The sequence below is a fragment of the Phocoena phocoena genome, chromosome 18 (genome assembly GCF_963924675.1).
Source record: "Phocoena phocoena chromosome 18, mPhoPho1.1, whole genome shotgun sequence".
In the NCBI taxonomy this organism is placed as follows: domain Eukaryota; kingdom Metazoa; phylum Chordata; class Mammalia; order Artiodactyla; family Phocoenidae; genus Phocoena; species Phocoena phocoena.
In genome coordinates, this window is record NC_089236.1 from 47,610,076 (window position 1) to 47,634,277 (window position 24,202).

Consider the following 24,202-nt stretch of genomic DNA (forward strand, 5'->3'; position numbering starts at 1 on the left):
AATGACTGTATCCAAGTTTATCATTCCCACCGGTACTGTACGGCAGCATCTCTGTCTTCTTGATTTAATTCTTGCTTTAGCTACAGTATAAAGCCTGGCTCTCAGTCACTATTTGTTGAATGTATTAATGTATAAGCACTCCCCAAAGTTATCATCAAAGTAAGAAAAATAATTGGTACCTTAAAAGGTACAACAAAAACTTTATGGTCAATGTTTCGGAATGGAAGAATCAGATTTCTAAGGGGAAATGGCATTCCACAGTCGATAGGACTGGACCAGGAAGGATCCTGAATGATAGGTAAGGAGTTTGGCTGCTTTCTTAGTCAATTTAGAGTCCTTCTTAGGATGCTGTCTTCATTTCTATTTTACCTGTTACTTTCTCAGTTTTGCAAACCCAGGGAGAATGAGTCCCGGACAAGGGGAGTGGGGAAGGGGAGGAGAGGGATTCAATATGAAGATGTATTTCCAGTCACCTTGACTGGAACTGCTTGATCTTGCAGAAACTTCCTCCAAGACCTAAGTAAACTACAGATCAGGTCAGTTGTGTCTAAAGGAAGACATGGGGAAAACTTAATTTGCTTGCTTCCATGAGTCAAAGTTGTGTCCAAGGCTCTTTAATTCTCTTGAACTTCTAAGTTTGGCTTGCAGCCCTGAGCCAGACAAATAGCCTTCACTCTCACATTAACAAGGCAGCCCCAGAGCAGTGAGCAGAGGTGTACTTCCTTTGCTTTGGAAATTGTACATGAGGTGTTGAGATGGCGTGGCCATGAGGTCGAGGCAGTCAGAATTATTGCACAGAGTGCCCAGACAGACACCCTGGCCCTCACTCGTCTGAACTTTTTATAACACAGAAATCAAATTTGGGGGATTATGCTGCTGAGATTTAGGGGTAGTTTGCTATTGCAACGTAGCTTAATTTATCCTGACTAATATAGAAATTGCACAAGGAGAGGACTGTTGCAATAACAATAAAATTAAAATATGCGGCATTAGCTTAGCAATCGGGCTAGGGTAGCATGGAAACAGACATTGGAATTTGGAAAGATGGCAATCCATATTTTACAGAAACAAAATATTTGGTAAAACTGTTGCTTGTTATGATCTGTGAAGAATCATGTATGTTTAATGAACTGGCAGCATCAGGAAAAGGGTTGGAGGACATATGTTTAAGTGTGCTTTTTGTGTAAATGGCTGCATTTGGCATGATATTAGAAGAGGTGCATTTCAGGAAAGAAATGAAAGATATTCAAGAGATTCCAAAAATTGAGACTTATATTTTAAGAATTGCTGAATCATTTGAGTACAAAAATAGAAGTTCTCTGCACAACAAAGCCTGATTAAAACCTGGTTTTGTGGCAAAGATCACACCAAGGAAAGGGCCTTCGCACCTACTGTTTTAACCCCGGAACAGTTTAAATTGACTCGGAAAAAAATCAGGTTAAGGTGTAAGTTTCACTCAGAAGCTAGAAAACTTCAGAGGATCCTCCTTCAAATTGAGAGAGAAGTAAGAAAACCAGAAAAGAGAGAAAGAAAATAGATCTATGAACTGCTTAAAAAAGAAATATCTGTGGAGATAGTTACTGGCTTGTGGAACTAACCGGAATCAATTTTTTAAGAGAGTTATACTGCCAAAGAAACTCTCGGCATGGACTCAAAAATTCTGTGACTGTTAGAGATTTAGATTCTGTGACTCTCAAATCCCCAAACTTTCTTGAGCAGGAAGTTGCCTGAGAAATCTGTTACGCTATCAGGTAGAACACATTCTCCAATACCATTACTGATGTGGTCCAAGAGGATAATAGAAAATTTATATGTTTATATAATAATAATAAAATTTATAAAAATAATACATCCAAGTGCACTCGTGGATAGATGGATAGGTGGGTGAAGTATATAAAACATTCAATAAATGCTGTGAAGATAAATCATAAGGATGAGAGGATGGGGCAACAAGGGGGTCAGGGAAGGCCTAGTTGAGACTACAGTTTATCACATTTACACACTGTTGACACTGTAAGTTCAAAGTTTATTTATTTATTTAATTTTATTTTTAACAGAGCTTTTCCTCAGGTACCTCTATATCTTCTGTTTCTTAGCACTGTCTGCCTCTGAAATATTGGTGACCTTGGTGTTCTGTCCTTGGCTTGTCTCCTTTTCTACCTCCATCTGCCCTCTCTGGGCAATTGTATCATGTTTTCATTCATTGTTCATTCATTCATTCATTCCACAAGTATTTTTGAACTGCTGTTATATGCCAGGTACTGTGCTAAGCTCTAGGGAAACAATAGTTGCTCTCAGCCTTAGAGTAGAATAGGAGATAGAGCCATTAAATAGATAATTACATGTATAATTATTTAATTACAACTGTGGTAAAGGCTGCAAAGGAGAAGTGCAGGCTGTTCTGAGAATGTGGTAAGGACATCTAGAGAGACCAAGGTAGTGGGGAAGCTTTACAGACAGAGAGGACAGAGTATGCAAAGACCCTGAGGCAGAGAGAAGTTACTTTCGGGTCAGTGGCCCTTTGAAAGCAAGGATAGAGGACGCCTCTAATTTCTATTTGTATCTGCAGCACTGCCACAGTATTTGGAGTAGAGCAAACACTCAACAAGTTCTTCTTAAACAAATATCTTAAATAATTAGTGATGGGGAAAAATAAACCCAGTGAGAAGGCAAATGGAATAGTGGAGAAATTAGCAAGGATTATATACAGCAAAATTTACATAACACAACTTGCTAATGAGATTCTGTTAATTCTTTTGTTAGGGACATAATATTATTCAAAGATGAGTGTCAACTTTATGAGTCACCCATGTGGGGTTTAGAACTAAACTAATTCTCAAGTTCAAATTCAATTCTCATGGCTTATAAATTATTTTTTCTTGCTATCTGAAATGAATGTATGTTAAAAAGAAATACGAGCTGGGTTTACTTATGTAGTACTCCTAATTTAAAGTTGGGATTTACAGCCTACATTAATTATATAAGTTATAAAACAATGTTTTTTTGCTCTGGTTTGAAAATTCACTTCCTCTCAGTAGTAGCACAATGCTTTTTTGTTGTTGTCGTTCCTATTTTTTGTTAAAGCCATAGGAAGAAAGAATGAATTTGAGAGTACTTTACTATCCCAATCTGTAACTTGCTTATCACTTTTCACTGTGCAGTAAAATCTACATATATTCTTTTTCATGTATTACCTAGAAGGAGAATAGTATTATATTTATGTCCTATTTTATAGCTGAGTGTTTTATGGATTCAGATGGGGTTATATGGTTGCCAAGTAAATCAATATTGTAATTCTATCTTCTAAGTATCTCTTAGAGTTCTCTGCCTCTTGCCATTTCCACTGCCCCATCCTTTCAGATAACCATCTTCTACCCCTAGACCTTTAGAAAATTGTCCTAACTCCTCTTCCTGCAACTGGGTTTGTTGCCTTAATAGCTAGAGTGATTCTTTTTGGATACATACCCTGAGAATGTTATTCCTCCTCTTAGAAATGTTCAATAGAGCCTGGGAACAACTCAATCTGTATTGTAAAGTGTCAGGAAGAGGAGTCATGGCAGTGAGTTAGGCATGAATATAAACGCAATAGAGGCAATAAGATTGAATTTTCAGTAAATTTGGCCAGAAAGGAAACGAGAAAAAATGGGAAGTTGAGGGAATGAAGGAACCAAGAGAAAGATGGGCTAATTATTAAAAGAAGGTCTTAGAAGGTCTGAGGAAATGGGAGAGAAGGCACTGATGAAGGTATTAGTCTCACAGAAGAATGGATGGATAGGTTGAATAGTTATCTTCCTGAAAGAGGAAAGACAGAAGAGAAGTGGAAGATGATGTAAAGATATTAAAAAATTGAAAAAGGAAAAAACGAGGAAAAATACATTGGATGACCTTCAGCTTCCCCTTTAATGAAGAGGCAAGATCATCTATAGAAAAAATGTATAAAAATTATAAATGATCCCTAATATTATACTATATGGCCCCTAAAATAAAGCAGATATTAAAATTTTAATACTTTATTTTATGAACTGAACAAAATACTTTGTCATTTTGCTGTGAGACCAGACAACTTCTTCTGAAATCTTTCCAGTAAAACTAAGTGATAATGAGCACAAACTATGAATATAATACAATTGGAGATGAATTACATACTTACGCTACTACCGTAAGAAAATAATCATTTCAGAAGCCATAGTTATGGTCAAAGACTGTATCTAAAGTGATATTATGCTCAGATCAAACGTGGAACACAGAAAACGTTATTTAAAATAAATTTTAATGATTATACTAATAGATAACATGTTTTGAAATCTCACATTAAAATAAGTTATTTCCTTTGAAAAGGTAAAATTATTAACATTTATGTGATGCAAAAAAACCTGAACAACAAAGTCTGAATGATGGTGATGACAGATGGTAATATTATCATTTAAATTAGTATTTTCCCATAAATCATTGGGAAAATCTGATTATAAAAAGGCAAAGCAGTTTAGCAAATGGTCATATTTCACATCATAAATGTGAAATATAATTCTATTGTCTATTCTTTCTATGAAAAGTTAACTCCTTCAGGATGTCTTAATGAATAATAAAACTGACTTAATTTTTCCCACTGCAGTCAACTTTTCTGTCATGTTATTAATGATTAATAATGACTGCTCAATCGTTTTTTTCTTCTCCAGATAAAAGTAGTATTCTAACATAAGACTTTTTTTTTTTTTTTTTGCTGTATAGGGGGTAAAAAGATACTCTGAACATACAGAACAGCTGAAATAAAAGAGAAATGTCAATCAATATCTCCACTCTACTCAAAATAATTAACTTATAATACCTAGGCTTCAGTAAGTTATTTTATCATGTTCTAGAAGAGATGGCATATGTTTTGCATGTATTACATTATCTTCATTGGTATTTTTACATTATAATACAGTGGATTTGAATTTAGAGCTAGACTTTTTAAAATAAGAAAATACAGTACCAATTCAAGAATATCTTAGCTGAATAAAAAATGACAATCCATATTTTTTTAAGTGTAAGAGTTCATGTTTGTATAAATGTTTCTCTACACATCTGCAAGAACAGCAGCCTTTGACAAAGGTCTAAAAAGGCCTATGAAAACCAAACATAATAACATTGTTATTCTGCTACTTATTAACAGAACAATACTTCCTATAACAATTAGATATGAATATTGCAAACTGAATTTAATATTAAGCTGTCTTTGAAATGCCACTTTGCAGCAGGTTTTCAAATGCTTAAAGCACAGCAGGAGATTAAGTCCATCTTCAAATATTAAATCAAAACCTTTTTTAACCTGATAAATCTTACCGAAAGCAAGGGCTTCTTTTCAAGAGGGAATTATTCAACTATCAGAAGAGAAAACAAAACCTCCCGACTATTGACTATAGTTGGTACATGATCCATTTCTACAATAAAATACAAAGGTAGAAAGATTAGATAGTATAGACAGATAGAGAGAGAGACAGAGAGAGAGAGATAGACGGAGATAGATAATAGGTGATAGATGGATAGATGGATGGATAGATAGATAGATAAATAGATAGATAAATTGACAGGGAGATAGATAATAGATTACATAGATAGATGGATAGAGCGATAGGGAGATAGATAATAGTAGATAGATGATAGATAGATAGATAGATGATAGATAGATAAATAGATGATAGATGCAACAGGGATAGGACTCCCAAATCTGTATAAATGAACACTCATTTGCATGCACTTTTTTATGACTGCAGCCCAATGTTTATCTTAAAATGATAATTAGGTACTTCATCATTTAACTTTTGTTACGTTTACATATTACTTCCCATCCGCATAAGCTTGTTGAAGGTCTTACATTTCTCTGTATTCATGAAAGATGCCCAACATTTATTGGTTTGGCGGTTCTTCGTAAGATGTTACGAATACATCTACGCTCAGTGTAAAGACACCGACAAAGTAATTTTCTACCTACGTACTTGGTTACCTATCTACCTCCTATCCATCCATCTAACTAACTAATTACTACCTGCCTACATATCCATCATTAATTTTCTCTTCTTTGCGAAGTGGGAATTTCAGCCAACGTGAGAGTATTCAATTCTCAAATTCATCACATGAACTCTAAGAGTCAGCCATCCATCCTGTCACACGTGTGTCGAAGGCAAACTGTCCTGATGTTAACTGGCAGCCTGATGTGGGTAATGCCTGTTTTCCACACTAATTAACTCTCTGTGGAACTGGAATTCTCTTCCCAAGTTGCTCCTACAAAACCAACCACCAGGAAGCTTGAAATAACCATTTCACTTGCATAATAGAAAAATACAATAAAAAGCCAGAACAAACACATTGCCAAATATTTCTAAATGTCTTAAATAAAGTGATACTTAACACATTTGAGTTTAAGGAGAATAGCTTAATATAATCTTCCTAACAACCTCAATGACACTGTATTTCTTTTCCTGCTTTTGCTCATCCTTACCTTTTATTTTTCTAGGTGAGAAATGCCAAGTGTGGGCCAATTGAAGGAATTATTTTTAAGTAGATGTTATTTCCAAGAATTTATAATGAGATGACCACTTTTATTTCTTAAAGCCAAACAGCTCAGTGATAGATAGGAACAATTCAGCCCTAACTTATCAAATAGAGAGAGGCAGATTCACTCTGTACACAAGGTTATTTGCTTTCTCTATTTTATGAGCATTGCCACTCTCTTTAAAATTGAGCTTATAAATAATATATAAGTAGAAATCTATCAGATGTTGCTTGTTTACTTGTATAATACTGATAATTCAAGATTTATATCTTGTATTTTAACTGACAGAATCTGATTAAATCATAGACTTACTGAATATAATTTTTCAATTCTATAGATTTGGCTAAAAAATTAAAGTTATAGAGACTGAATAGATTTACTGGTTGAAATAAAGTGCCATAGTGGAAATATGAAAGTGGTTTCAAAGAATAATAAATACGATTCCCAATCCTAGCAAAGCCAATTACCAACTGTATATCAGGAGTCAGGTTCCCTAATCTTCAAGAGACCGCAGTTTCCTTATCTCTAAAACTGGGATACTAATCATATCTACCTCATGGGATAGAGCTTAAAAAAAGCTTGATAATATTTTAATAGAATATTGGGTGGGATTTTTCACATGTCCTGGAATTGGTCATTCTTGTCCAAAGCTCAGATGAATAAGGTACTCAAAAGTCTACTTTCTTAAACAAATCCACCAATGCTCACTAAGGAAGAGGTAGAATGGATTCTACCACCACCAGCAATCACAACTCCTTTGGCTATATAAGAACAGGCTGGAGAGGAGGAATTAGTCATATTCTGCATTGCAAAATGTATAGTGTTTGAGATGAGTAGGTTCTTTTCACCCCTTCCTCTGTGGAAGAAGGGTGGGTGACCTCCCTCTCCACCAAGTCACTTTGGGGAGGACTTCAGTAAAATCACTCCTAGAAACCAGGGCTTTCTACAGTCACAGGAGCTCTTTGGCTGTACATGCGAAATATCTGCTGACCCACTCTGATTCTGCAATAACTACAGGCCTTGGGAGAGTTGATGATGTGCCTCCAAATTTAAAGATATCGGTATCTGCTTAATGTCTGGATTTAAAGAAAGCATCAGGCCATGAAGTGAGAAGCAACTGTAATTTAGCATATATAGAAAGAAAGTCCTATTGACCTCTACCCCATCTCAGTATTCCCAGAAAACAAAAAAGAAAACATCATTCATGTTTTCTCTCCTTCTACCTGAAAAAGCACAAAGACCAGAGGAAGAGGGAGGGGTTGTAAACCTGCTCAGGAGACTTAGTCCAGGCACAGAAACTGCCTACTTCGGGTGTGTGTTGGGGGCTCGGGGTAAATAAAATTGTCTTCTGGCTGCCTTCTCTGCATAGATCTTAACCTTGGAGGTGGGAAGGTTAAGCTGAACATCACCCAAGGAAACAATGAGCCACATCAGCAGAAACCAAAAACAGAAATGAGAAACATTATAGTATAAGTAAAGCCAGATGATTTAACAAAAATCGTTCAAAACCTTCATTTGTTAAGCAGTAATCCATTTCAATATTTTAAGTGATGAGGACAGGAAATTGAAAGGAGAGTGTGGGGAGACAAGTACTTGGGTTAATCCAGCAACGAAGTGGTAGACGCTTTCACTGCAAACTGCATGACATCCAAGTGCCAGACAAATCTACCTTACATATTCATGTGTTGAATGTTTGTGATGTGACTATTCAGAGAACTAACAATTACTAGTTCCTCAATGCCACAACTAGACAGTTTATGTTTGTTTCCATACTATTATTACTACTTAATGCTTACTATAAACCAGGCATTTTGCTAAGTGCTTTAGTTATATCATTTTATTTTTTTACTATCCTCATTTTTAAAGACAAGAAAACTAATACTTGGGGAGGATAAGAAAGCTGTCCAAGATTACACAGTTCTTAAGAGTTGACCCAGGAATCAAACTCATATAACTCAAAAAGTCCATGTCCTTAACCAATGTGTGTCCTGCCACCCAATTTTTCTTCTTAACTGCCAAAATTAACCCTTCTCAGGATCAGACCTGATTTAGTACATGATGACTGTCTCATCTTTGTTCATGTTATTCCTTCTACCTGAAATGTCATCTCCTCTTCTCCTGTACCGTACAAATCTTAGCCATTACTCAAAGCTCATCTTAATCCCCATTGGTCTTTTAGGAGTACATATAACGCACAAAAGTTATATGTAGAAAGTGGGATGAGGTACACACACACACACACAAATGTATATGGAAAATATATTGGACTGATTTTACAAAAATAAAACATTTTCAGTTGTTTACTTTCATGTTGTTACATTTTCCCATCATCTTAAGTCCTTTTCCATCTTACTATTTTCTTCTATGTAATTTTGAAATTTCTGATGTTCACTAACAAATTTCTGATTAACTGGCTTTATGAATGTTTGCTTCTGTTTGCAGGAAATTTCTTTTATAGTTTCTCATTATTCAGAAAACTTTATAGACAAGGTTATAATTTATGAAATGAGAGATCATTCTGGAACAAGAGACCAAATGGATTTTTAACTACTTCATCAAAACCATCCATAAGTAAAACAAAATATAAGACAACCTTTGTAGTTGTTTCTAGCAATTAATTTTTTTCCCTTTAGTGGTGATGAAATATAAAGGATATAATCTCCTTGTTTCATTTCTTTAGAATTCTTTTCTCGTGAATATGACTCACTATCCAAAGTCCCCAAATATGATTGTGTCAATTGACTTTATTTGTTAGTATCTCCTGATTTTCCCCCATCCTTGAAACAGAGCAATTGATGATGAAAAACTCCAGAATTAAAATAACTGTAGTCAAAATCCTGCTCCATCGCTGTTCCAACATCACTCACGTCTGTGATCTTGGACCAAATTCTCTTACCCTTGTTTTTCTATCTCAAAAATGGGGGTAATCTTACTTAACTCATTTAGGTTGTTAGGAGGTTTACTGAAACAATATGAAGTGTCTAGTAGATTGTTTATCGTATGAGTAAGGGCTTACTGTTTATTGAATCCAGAATAGCTCTAGCTCTCAGATACTTTCATCAATTTGCTCTTTAGATATATGCTTGCATTCATTAGTCACCAGTTACTTTATGTCTTGATTCCTTAAGGCTTAGATCATAGAATATTTGAGTCACACAACAAAAATACAGCCCAGCTAACACTTTTTCAGTGGTTGCAAAGCATTGTAGAAACACTTCTTATAGATAATCTTATTTAATCAGCACGATAATCCTAAGTAAAAAATGGCAGAGGCTGCTAATAAACACAAAAAAATCCTTCTCCCTTTCTTTCCAATCAAATGTCTTCCCAGATAGACTTTATTTTCCAGACTCCTTGCAGTTAGATATGACCATGTGGTAAAGTTCTTGCAAAGGGACTTTGAGTGGAAGTCATGTATGCAATCTCAGATATATAGGGTTTTCCTCCTTCACAATACCTTTTACTTTCATTTTCACAGGAACTCAGACATGGCAACTACTCCACTTTCGTCATGCATACGACAACATCACTCTAGGAATTGGCAGGATAACCTAATGGAGGATGTCTTTGTCCCTGAATCACTGTGTGGGGTTACAGTCACCATGATGCCTCACATCATTCACCTCAGAACTATGTAATAAACTATATCATTAAGCCACTGTATTTTGATATCTTTTTAATTACATTAACTTGACTTTATCCTAATAATACAAACAGTATTAGCTTTATTTTACAGATGTAGAAACTGATCCTCAATGTGTTTATGTAAATTGTCTAAAGGCTACAAAGATAGTAATTGGTTGGGTTAAGATTTGAAACTTAGCTAACTTCTATACTATTTTCCCCTGGTAGTCATGTTCACTGAGAATGAGTACTCAATATTTGACTGTGCCAAGTCTTACATACTTTGGAAACAGGGAGGGGGAGGCATTCTTGGTTTTCCTAAATTGTATGCTTTTACATTATCTTTGAAGTTTAGACATTTGGAAGTGGTAGGGCATATGAATTGAAATTTTACAACAGAATATATTCATTATAATATAAAAATTAAAATTTCTGGAATGCCACTACTTTCAGAGAAAACAAGATCCAGACAGCAGATCTTAAAGTGGTGAAGGGAAATTTTATTCCAGAACTATTGGAATAGGGGAAAAGAGACCTTAGTGTAGAACTGAACTTGATTTCAAGGAAATAAAGACAAACAGAGCTGTATAACCAAGGAGTGGGGTGTGGGCTGTGGATGGAAAATTACCAAGAGAAAACATCAGAGGTAGGGGGATTCTGGCTAAACTGACTTGAGAGGGTTCTTGCTGAAGGCAGGCCAGGGTGATAAGATATCAAGGGTAGGGGATGAGGAATTTGATCCGATATCAATGGTGAGGGATTTTCGCAAACTGATCCAACAAAATTCTTGCTAAAACTGTACTAAGTGAGCCAAGGACAGAGCCCAAGTGTGAAGCCTGGTCAAAAAGAGGATTCAGAAGAGCCTGAATAAAGTTTGTCTGAAGAGAGGCTTTATCACTGCGAATCAAGTACTTTACCTATATATTATTAATATCCCCACTTTATGGTAGGGAAAATAAGGCTCAAACAGGTTACACACACTGTCACATTTACAGCAAGAGACTGAGAAGAGTTTCCCATCAAGTCAATTTTATTCCAAAGCCTGTGGTTTTTCTACCATGCAATGGTGCCTCTCAATGGCCAGGGACAACCAAACATTTGTGTGTGTGTGTGTGTGTGTGTGTGTGTGTGTGTGTGTGTGTGTGTCCTGTTTATATGGATGTTCCAAGTAGAGGAATATACTACCAGTTCAGATCCAAAGTTTACTTTCATTCATTTGTATTCTACATTTTGTCTTAGAGAATCCTCTCAATCCATGGACTGATTTACATTATAACTTGAAGGCAGAAATTATGAGACCTAATCCTAGAATTTTGCATCTTATTTGTGAATATACATTAACCCTTGTGTCTAGTTGTATGATGAAAAGATTAGTAGATTGAGAATAAACAATGAAAATGCATTTTTCCCACTACCTGAGTAGCCAAAAATGTGTAGATTATAGAAGGAGTAGAAAAAATAAAACAAACATCAAAAGATAGAGTTCTAGATAAATATATGCAACAGTATGAGTTATTTTGTATGACCAGTACTTAAACATGTATGTTTCTTTTTTCATAGCTCAAGAAGCATCTAGGGAAACCCCTTTTCTGGACTCTGTAGAGAGTAGAAAGCAAATATAATGTTCCTGGATGGATTGGTTTTACACTACAGTTTAATCAAAGGCAATGAAACTCAGGTGTAAAACTAACAGGCAACATCCATAACAACAAAATAAATTGTTGCAAAAATCAATGCAGCCTCTGATTAACTATAGATGTAAGTCTTCCTTTTAGGGGCATGTTGTAGAGAACAATTTTGCTTAGAGGTTAAAAGATAAGTCTGGAATCACCCTTTCTGACTTTGAATCCTGGCCCTGGCTCTCCAGAGGACCTTGGCAAGTTATTTAATTTCTCTCAATTTCTTTATTTTTAAAGTAAAATCGTTCCAAGAACTTAGCAAGATGATATTGATAAAAGGCCTATACCTTGTGCATAGTCAACAATAAATATTAGTTGTTGTGCTGTTATCTATGGTACCACTTACGGTGCTCCATCCAGTCTTTTCCTCATATATGGTCTTTCTAGTCTTTTTAACTCAGCTTGGGTGGAGATAATGGCTTCTCAACTAAAAACAATCCTATATTTAGATTCTCCTTTGTTATTTAAATTTTCCCCTTTCACCTCCCTTTTAAGTAGCCATGAGCTTTTTTTAAGAATAAGCTTTTTCTCCCTTAAGGTATTATTTTCCATTATTCTGAAAGGACATATTGTTTGTTGCAGTTATTTATGGCATTGGAAAAGACTTCAGGTTGGAAAAACTAAAAAATTTCCTAGGCCATGGTTTATATTCTGATTAAATTTATACTCATTAAGTTTTAAATGAGCAGGGGCTGCTCATTTACAAGCAATGGTGAAAAATAAAATGGATTCTGCTGACATCACAAAAAGAGAGGCAGTCAGACAGCATCCTGAACCTGATAAGGCCTCTAGATCCAACTATCAATATATGAGAAGGATGAGGACAGAGGAACACATCAAATGACACCATGAAGATGCAATCTGCAAAATCCAGAGAGAGGACACTCTAGAGAATACATGACATGGCTTCTTCAACAAATAAATTACAGGACAAAAGAAAGACATGGATGGAGATCTACAGTTTAAAAGGCACATAACATGTGTTAATCATTCACAATGTATGGACTTCATTTGAATTCTCGTTAAAATAAACACACTGCCCAAAAATACAACATTTGTGAGACAAATAGAAATTGAATAATACCTGGATATTTGATGATAGTAAGGTATTATTAGGTTTTTAATGGTATGAAAATAGTAATGAGTTTATATTAAAGAATTCTATTATTTTAGAGATATATACTAAAATATATGGATAAATTTATATGAATGTGTGATTTGCTTAAATTGAGTATGTAGTGAGGAGAAAAATAAGTGAGGGATAGATGAAACATGACTGGCTATGAGTTAACCATTGTTAAAACTTGGCGATGAATACATGGGCATTCATTGTACAATTTTGTTTACTTTTGTGTATGTTTGAAGTTTTCCATAGTAAAAAGATTTTTTAAAGAAATAACTTCTGATCTTATAATAATGTAACATAAAAAAGGTAAAAATTATTTCAAATTTAGAAGATTCTCTGGTATGCTTAATTACAATTTTAAGACATGTTTGAGGATGACCAATCTAAAATATTTTATGCTGATATTTTGAAGGCTACAATTATAAAGTGTCATATTTTTCTGATTTTCTTCCAATATTCCTGGGTGTCAGGTATGGAACAGTGATGGGAGTGGTCACTTTTCTATAGCTCCCAGGACATTATTGATATGTATCAATAGAAACTATCAATGCACAATAGAGTTACGTGGTTTAGTATGTTACTTTTCTATTTTATTTCAACAATATATTCAGTTGCTGAAATGCATTCTGAAACCAAAAATAAATTATATGATAATTATTAATCGTTTTGAACTACCTTCAAGTACTAAAATTTTTTCTGGAGAAACAGAATAGAGATGAGATTTAATAGAACTTAGCCAAAAATACTTTCTATAAGATACATCTTGGAGCAGATTTTGAAAACAAGACACAAATTCATGAAAAGGAAAAGTTGAAGAAATATATATATATATATATATATATATACACACACACACAAATTTATATATAAAATATATTTAAGTTACTGCTTAAAATATGAAGTTTTTTATAACGCTAAAATTAATTATTATAATTTTATGGAATATATTAACTTTGTTTCTAATTAAAATTTGAGAAGAATTCAGAAATTTTCTTATTATCCAGACATGTATAAATCAGTTTCTTAACACTGCTCTAACAAATTGCCACAAACTTAGTAGATTGAAACAACATATATTAATTATCTTATAGTTCTGGAGGTCAGAAGTCCAAAGTGGGTCCCTTTGGGCTAAAATCCAGGTGTCAACACAGCTGTGTTCCTTTCTGGAGCTCTAAGGAGGACTGTGATTTCTTGTCTTTTCCAGCTTCTAGAAGCTGCTGGTTTTCTTTGGCCCATGGCTCCCTTACATTTTTAAAGCTGCCAATGGCCAATTGAGTCTTTTGCACGTAGTATCACTCTAACACCAACTCTTTTGTTTCCCTCTTACGAGTTTAAGGACATCTGTAATTAATTGGGCCTACCAGGATAAACCAGAATAATCTTTCTATTTTAAGGTCAGCTGATTAGAAAACTTCATTCTGTTTACTAACTTAATTCTTCTTTGAACCTAACATATTCACAGGTTCCAGGAATAAAAACGCAGATGTGGACATCTTGGGATGGGGGCCATTATTCTGCCCACCACATAGCCCAACTAAACTCCATAAGATTTAAGGCTTTCTTCATAGATGCTTCTTTTTCACAAATAGTTTACATTGCTATTTTACTGGTAAAAAAATATACGGCTGCTTAAAATTAGTAGTGCTGAGTTCTTTCAGGTGACTCAAATAAAAAGATCTATAAAAGCCATTTTGAATGCATATCCAAACCCTCAAGAAATGTTTACTGATGTTTTCGAGTGAAACATCTATAGCTTCAAATCACTGAAGAAAGTGCAGTGGAATTCCCTTACCTCAGCAGCATTTGTTTATGACTTAAGCATAATGTATGATGCAGTTTTTGAGCTGTGTGATTTATCCAAACATCTAAAAGAAAGACATAACATTGCCAGAAGCCTATTCTAGAGTGTCAAAGCAGATTCAGGTCTTTGCATCAATGGCTGACAATCCTGGATCTTTTGCTGAAGAGGCTGTCAGAGCTTTTCAGAACTTGCTCTTTTAACAAAATTCACTACACATGATAAAATGTCTTAAAAGAAGTGATGGAGAAATTCCCATTAGTCCTCAAGATAAAAAGACCAAAATTCTACACAACTGCATTCTTTAAAAATGTTATTTTTTTCTAAGTATCTGTATGCAAAATCATAAGCTATGTCATGGATTAACACATCTTCTGAAAACTATTTTGATTCCTGAACCAAGATGGGTACACCTAGACTCCTGCCCACTTTCTTATTTAGACATGGTTTTCGTTAACCCTTTCATTTTTAGATTCAACAGTCATAACAACTGCTTTCTGAAATATATTTCTTATGTGGGCCTAATGATCTACTCCTAAAGTATTTGCATTTCAGTGGTAACTCTTACAGGTCATTTGATGAAGTACAATATAGAAACACATTGTATGTTTAGCTAAACCCACGTTAAACATTCAGTATACGGGTAAGATACAAAGTAGTATAGTGGATATTCCACTGAAATTAGAAGTCTTCTCCACCATTGAGTCTTGTCAACTATTTCAGTGTACCAATGTCCATTCTGTTTACTTTTCCTGTTTCATTCCAGAGAAATCTATCTGACTCATATTCCAAATATACTGTTCAACTATGCATAGTTGTACTAGCTATTGAATAAAGACAAATTAAGAAAATTATCATTTAATCTAATATATTTGAACTAACTCAAACTTTTGGCTCAATAGTTCTGTCAATGACACCACAATTCTCTCAGTTACTGGGGTGCAAGACATCTGTTTCCCATCTGTCCACCTCTTCTTCCCATCTTTACCCCGTCTACAAAACTAATAAAAAATGATGATCATTGCCATCTCTATTCTAGATCCAAAGTTTTATATTCTCTCTATTGCTTACAATATTTCAAGGTAGATATTATTATTCCTTTTCAACAGATGGGAAAGTGAGGATCAAGAAGGTAAAGTGACTTGCCCAAGGCCATATCACTAGGATGCATTGGACCTAAGATTCAAACATACCATGCCTGTTTTGTTCAAAGGAAAAGCCAGATCCACTGAACAGTGATGCCTCTCATCAGTCGAGTCGTATCAATTGTCTCTGTAAAGTTGTCTATATTGGTTCCTTCCTCTCTGGTCAGATTTTTTCCCTTGCCCAGACCTTTATCACGTCTTATTTCAATTCCTGAAATAGCTTCTCAACTGAGTTCTGTATTTCTAATATTTCAATCCTTAAAAGTCAGATTAAACCACTTTGATCATGTCCATTCCTTTCTCAGAAACCTCCAACGGTGCCACATTGCCTAGAGGTGGGTTTTCCAGCAGGCGGATCACAGACCTTTGCCAGATGGATTATAAAACCACATTACCACATTCTTTGCAGGCCTCTCCACTACTGTTGACTCACACATTTGAAATGCACAGGGAGGGCTGCCATGCCAGTCACTTACTTGCATTTCAAATGCCCCAGATTAAAGAGAATATGAATGATTAGAAGTGAAGAGGGACATGATTTCAGCATGTCCCTCTTCACTGGCATGTTCCATTCATTTGGGGGAGTTGGCTAGAAACCGCACAGACTGAAAGACCAAAGGCTGCCTGCAAACTCCTAATTCTTCCCTTGATCCTTGTGGTATTCTGACAGAACTTCCGTTTATCAGAATATCTGATGCTTTTCTCAACTTCTTTCCTTGAACAAATACTTAAAAATATGAGACTGCCCAATTCAAAATGCATGTCCCCCCAAATCTCAGAGATGTCAATCTATAAGATACAATGCAAACTCCTTAGCCTGTATTCGAAGCTTCTTATAAATTGGCACCATCTCCCATTTAGTTTTATTTTTGCTGCTTTTTCGACATTCACCCTTGACTCTAGTGATCCCTGGCTACTGGCTACAACCTCACCATCGTTATCATGCATTCACGCTGTGACATTTATTCAAAGCATCTCTTCTGCGTAATTTGTCATCTGCATTGTTCTGTATTTACCTGAATGTTAAACAACTTTCTCTGCTTAACTACAGGTATAAAATAGAGAATTAAAACTTCCAGTGAGGTATTGGCCCAAATAACCTCTGTAGTCGAATCCTGAGAATACGAGTATCTAATATGAATAGGGAGGTGTCTAGGTGAATATTGTCCAGAAGCGTCACTCTCCACTGAGAATAGCTGGAGCACACCTTGTTCATGAACTCAGTGATGCAATTCCAGAATTATAGAGCTTAAAATTTTTTAGGGATAATTTTATCCAACCTTCTCACTAAACTGACACATGTTATAATTCTTTGTGCTGATAGTTCTTGTGTATACATGTGTGTGTGCTTGTGTGTGTGTGTATGTGTGATCCCTCCCTTAAGGGAGGAAATGTGCCTTAAACATTTTTGTATTTCCTAATGGTAGACATTTAATTATTCGATATATGATATATTGACCGAATGACAAATTCAAGGTAACATAGGTGACTACACATTACCAGAATTTATTTAAAGTTCTAAATCTAATTTAAGAAGGAATTGTGGACACAATTAAACGTGAAAGTGGTCAAGAAGGAAAACTGTGCAGGGAAATTAATCTCACATTTTCTCCAAAAATATCTGGCCATAAGAAATATATGAAAGAAAGCATATGAACAATGAGTTAAAAAAATTTTTTTTTTCACTAAGTCATTTTTTTCTGAGGTAGGACATTAGGTAAAATCACAGAATAAAATCAAAATAAAACAGTAAGTGTACCGTTTTAGAAAAATTTCAAGTATAGTACAGAACCTAGGGAAACAGATTAAAAAATAGTCATTTTATAAAGTATGAAATTATAACAAAGCCACACACTAAAAATTCTAGAAACCATTATCTATAATTTTCACTAAAATGCTTATTTTGAACAAATAGTTGCTATTTTAAGGTGAATTAATTAGGCACTATATTTGTTTTCTTTGGATGTACAACTACAGTCAAACCACGTGTAAAGCTTGCTAAAGCTTAGTAATTTTTTTTCAACAGCGCTTCAGGCTCTATATTAATGCCAAATACACACATACCAAAAATATCCACCTCTACTTCAAGTTTTAAGTCTCTAAAAAGGGTATAATTGTACTTCACTCAAGAGTTTGTTAAATAAACACTAAAAATTTGATTGCCAAATGTATTATCTTAGAAAGAAAAAGAAACTTATCTTTTAAAGACAGAGTTCCTAATATTGGAAATTAATCAACATGTAATTATACATCTTCTATCAGCAAGTCCTAAATATGGGTCATGGGGTAGTAGTTACCCTCCATCTCAGCTATGCTGCAAGGAATTCAGGAACATGTCTATTTTGTGCTTGGGTAGAGGAGCCAAGAAGAGAGCAGGCCACCTCCCCCAAGGCCAGATGGGCAATTGCTATGGGAGTCACCAGGAAAAGTGAAGGTGATTATATCCTTGGCAATCTTACAAGTTGAGTTCCCATTTCCTCTGTCCATACAATGGTTAGACTCTAACGCTTGGTGGCCTTTTTGTTCAGACATTCCTAATTTCATGGAACAATAGGTACAGTGGTATTGCCTGACCTGAGGAGTTTCAATAGTGTAAATCTGGGAATCTACGTAAATTTTCCAGTTCTTTTTAAAGATCAAATGCGATCATTAGTATGGCAAATTAAGGTTGGTTTGTTGGCTTGTTAACAAAGCGCCACACTTGAAAATTCCAATACCTTGCCTATATTGGCCATGCCTGGTGGAGTGCTAGTGAGTAGAGATACATTTATTCTGCAACAGGTGGGAATTTGCCCACCACAACTACAATACACACATAAAATGTAACTTACAGAATGTTCTATAATGAATTTCTTCTTGCTCTAGACACCTCTCCCCTCCCCTACCATTTTCACTGTTTAATAGAAAGAAACTGAAACTATTACTTGAGGGTTTATACAAGAACCCCCCACAACCCAGCCGCCTTGAGATAAACAAGGTCTTTTTTGAGAAACTTGTTATATTTTAAAGTTTCTTTACCCTTTCCTCTCCTCTCTTTGCTTCTCCTCTTGTGGCCTCCAGATAGCACAGGGAAGACTCATGTCATCTTACTGTGGAAAGGAAAGAATACCTTTTTTCTATGTGGTCTTTCTCTACAGGCTCTTACTGATCTCCACTGAAGATGTCATTTTCTGGACTGGTCTGTGGATGTCATCCAACAGAAATTATGGAAATTCTCTCTGTATTGACTGGTGTAATTATGGCTCCTGGAAAACTCAGCTGTTCCATCTGTGTTGAGATCCATGAAACTCAACTAAGTCTTCATTTGGCCAATGATTTTGGAGTGTCCACCTCAGATCATTTGTTATGGGACTCACTTGCCCCACATGGTGGCTTCCTCTTGGCTGACACACTCAGATACTCTCTGACACTCCTATAGCATCCCATGACAACCTCTGAATCTCCTTCATGACCTTTGGAGGTCATGGGAACTGCCACCATTTTTGATTTAGGCTCACATATTGGTACAGGACCTCTCAAATTAAAGTTTTCTCATTCCACGGTCTTGAGGTCAGAAGAACTAGTTCTGCAATTACCCCAAACATTCTTGTTGTTTAACAGACTTCACTTAAGTGGGTGAAGGAACCCATAACAAGACATTCATGGCTAATTGGTTCATATTCTCTCTCTCTCTCTCTCTCTCTCTCTCTCCCACTCTCTCTCTCCCTCCCTCATAGTTAAAAAAAAATAGAGGTCCACTATGCCCTTCCTCTCAGGGAAGGATATTCTTTGTATTGTTTTTATTATTATTTTCTTTACGTTCTTCACCTTTGTCGTAAAGGGAAAAAAGCCTGCAGGAAAAGTAGTTTGCTGAAAAGGAAAATTATATTAGGAAATATTTCAAAAATATTACCTTCATTAAACATATCTGGGGAATTACAAGTAGTTTGGTATAGTGACCAATTAATTCCTAAAGGCATAGACACTTGAAATGGGAAATAATGTACTTGGGCTACTTTAGCTGATATTACAAATCAGGAAAATAGCCTTAGAGTGATACATTATCTTGATTTAGGGAGATAGTTTAGTGGTCAAGAAAAAGATCTCTGAATTCATGTTTTCTGGGCTCAAAATCTATATCCACTGCCTACTTACTGTGTGCCCTTGGGAAATTTATGTCACGTCTTTTTATGCTTTAGTTTCCTCATCTATAAAAGAGCAAGAGTGCCAGTATCTACTTTGAATGGCTGTTGAGATAATTCATTGTTTGTATATAAAAAATCAGAAGAATGTTTGGTATACTGAAAACACTCAAAAAAGGTTAGATATATTAACATTGACATGCTGAAAATAAAACCTCTTATTTTCTTATCTGGTGAGAAAATCCATCATGACCCATGGGGAATGTGTATGAAATTTTAGCCATTTTTATTTTAGCGGAATAAGAACAAATAAGCATTATGCTGAATCTCATTATTTAATCGTGCAACCTAGAATGACAAGGCTTAGTCAAATCAGTGTTAGATTTTAGATAATCAGCATATGTATTTATTTGCCTGAAAAGGCAGCAATCAACACAATCCTTTCATTTTCTCCTTCTTTCACTTGAAAATAAAATTTTCCCTCTGATGTGCATTCACAACTTCCTTAAAGTTCATGGAAACCTTGGGGTCAAGCCAAAAGGCAAAATTTGGCCCCAAGGGACATTGGGCAAGCTGCCACGACAATTTGTTCACATTTAATCATGTAGGACAACTTGAACAACTATTATTATTAAATAGTTAGTTCCCTAGATGCTACTATAAAAGGTGAGGTCCCCTGAAGTCGTCAACTATAAATTGACATTTTCCATTGGCACTTGCCATCTACCTCTACAAGGATTAAATCATGTGCAGCTGCAGCTGCTGACTTTCAACACCCCCTAAAAGGAGTTCGGGTTGAGAGCAGAAATGAGGCACTCTGTGTTCTGGGAAAAACTGGCAGAACAGGTTTTCAGATAGTTAGATATTTTCAAGAGCCTATTTTGTGAACCCAATTCTTATATCTCCTCATATCTAGAAAAGCACTAAAATCCTTCATGGTGACGTCTGCTCCTCGTGACTAGCAGTAACCCATACGAGACTAGAAGAAACCTTCTGTAAAAAAATATGTGTTCAATTGCATGTACTCCCCCTTCACCAAAATCACATATATACTGACCTTCCCCTCTGCCTCTTTGGAGCAGTTTCTCAGAGCTATCTGGGATGCTGTCTCCCAGCCTGAAGTCCTCATTTTGCCCCCACTAAAACTTAACTCACAAGTCTCATGTTGTGCATGATTTTAAGTCGATAAAGTTATCCTACAAATTATGTTTTAATAAAGATCTGAATTTGACTTGACTCATCCATGATTATATTTTAATTTCTCTTTACTACTCCATTTTCTACATGGATTTGGTTTTAAAATTAGACAATTTTTTGCATCAGTAAACTGTAAGAAATTGTTGTGACAATTTTTACAAGCATGTTGGTCTCTGAAAAATTGAGAAATGTTTTTAATGAAATGTCATTATAGAAAAAAATTTAATGGCCACTCAAAAGTGAACATGGGAAAATGTGATGAGAAACTCTTATGATGTTCATAGTTAAAGAAAGACAATTAAATGATGTAATTTAGTTTAAAATGTTTAATATAATAGTGATAGGAGAATTAAAAGCTAACAAAAAAGGTTAAAACAAATTAAAGGTTAAAGGTATTTTGAACTTAGAAAACTAGGCAAGTATGATACTTGAATTATCTGTAACAAAATTCAGCAAGCTAGAGCACTCCAACTGTAAAAAGTAAAAGGCATTAAGACATGTGAAGCCAAACTTTAAACTTGTAATTGCTGTAAAAACCTGCATTATTTCTATAGACTGGATGATTTGCTGAATAAAAGATTTACTGGCAAGAAGTAGCCTCATACACACTTAAAGATGTTTTAGCATGATGAAGTTCTTTCATTCGCACAGAGAGTAAGGAAATTCTCAGATTTGGCACAGCAGGTTTAGAGTGGGATGCTCCCAAAGTGAACTTTCTTGTCTCTGAATCACTTTTTTCTTTCCTGTCATATTTGTAAGTGCCACTATAAGCCTTTGGGAAAGCTCTGTATTTCCTTATATGAATACTGAAAATGTCTGCATATAAATGACATAAAGATTATTGCTTTAATCTTTGAGCAGGAAATCAGACTCTTCCTACTAATAAAATTGGTAATGCATTAAAAGTCATAATATAGCTCTATGCTTAGTAGAAATAACCACATGTGAAGTGTTTTTGAATGACTGAATGAATGAGGAAAAATATTAATTATAGAGTTATAAAATATAATATAAAAATGCAGAAACATCAAAATGAAGCTACTTCATTTAGAAGATCTAAAAGTAACTTTAAAAAATTGGGACTCTAGACAAGCCTCTTAGATAGCCTAAGCCACCAGAGGGCAGACAGCAGAAGCAAAAAAAACTACAATCCTGCAGCCTGTGGAAAAAAATCCACATTCACAGAAAGATAGACAAGACGAAAAAGCAGAAGGTTATGTACCAGATGAAGGAACAAGATAAAACCACAGAAAAACAACTAAATGAAGTGGAGATAGGAAACCTTTCAGAAAAAGAATTCAGAATAATGATAGTGAAGATGATCCAGGACCTCGGAAAAAGAATGGAGGCAAAGATCAAGAAGATACAAGAAATGTTTAACAAAGACCTAGAAGAATTAAAGAACAAACAAACAGAGATGAACAGTACAATAACTGAAATGAAAACTACAGTAGAAGGAATCAATAGCAGAATAACTGAGGCAGAAGAACGGATAAGTGGCCTGGAAAACAGAATGGTGGAATTCACTGCTTTGGGACAGAATAAAGAAAAAAGAATGAAAAGACATGAAGACAGCCTAAGAGACATCTGGGACAACATTAAAGGCAACAACATTCACATTATAGGGGTCCTAGAAGGAGAAGAGAGAAAGGACCTGAGAAAATATTTGAAGAGATTATAGTCGAAAAATTCCCAAACATGGGGAAGGAAATAGCCACCAAAGTCCAGGAAGCTCAGAGAGTCCCATTCAGGATAACCCAAGGAGAAACATGGCAAGACACATAGTAATCAAATTGACAAAAGTTAAAGACAAAAAATAATTATTGAGAGCAGCAAGGGAAAAATGACAAACAACATACAAGGGAACTCCCATAAGGTTAACAGCTGATTTCTCAGCAGAAACTCTACAAGCCAGAAGGGAGTGACATGAAATATTTAAAGTGATGAAAGGGAAGAACCTACAACTAAGATGACTCTACCTGGCAAGGATCGTATTCAGATTCGATGGAGAAATCAAAAGGTTTACAGACAAGCAAAAGCTAAGAGAATTCAGCACCACCAAACCAACTCTACAACAAATGCTAAAGGAACTTCTCTAAGTGGGAAACACAAAAGAAGAAAAGGACCTACAAAAACAAACCCAAAACAATTAAGAAAATAGTAACATACATATTGATAATTATCATAAACGTGAATGGATTAAATGCTCCAACCAAAAGACACAGACTGGATGAATGAATAAAAAAAGAGGACCCATATATATGCTGTCTACAAGAGGCCCACTTCAGACCTAAGGACACATACAGACTGAAAGTGAGGGGATGGAAAAAGATATTCCATGCAAAAGGAAATCAAAAGAATGCTGGAGTAGCAATACTCATATCAGATAAAATAGACTTTACTAGAAAGAATGTTACAAGAGACAAGGAAGGACACTACATGATGTTCAAGTGTTCAATCCAAGAAGAAGATATAACAATTATAAATATATATGCAGCCAGCATCATAGGAGCACCTCAATACATAAGACAACTGCTAATAGCTATAAAAGAGGAAATCGACAGTAACACAATAATCGTGGGGACTTTAACACCTCACTTACATCAATGGACAGATCACCCAAACACAAAATTAATAAGGAAACACAAGCTTTAAGTGATACAATAGACCAGATAGATTTAATTGATATTTATAAGACATTCCATGCGAAAACAGCAGATTACACTTTCTTCTCAAGTGTGCACAGAACATTCTCCAGGATAGATCACATCTTGGGTCACAAATCAAGCCTCAGTAAATTTAAGAAAATTGAAATCATATCAAGCATCTTTTCTGACCACAACACTGTGAGATTAGAAATCAATCACAGGGAAAACAAACATAAAAAACACAAACACATGGAGACTGAACAATATGTTACTAAATAACCAAGACATCACTGAAGAAATTAAAAAGGAAATCAAAAAATACGTAGAGACAA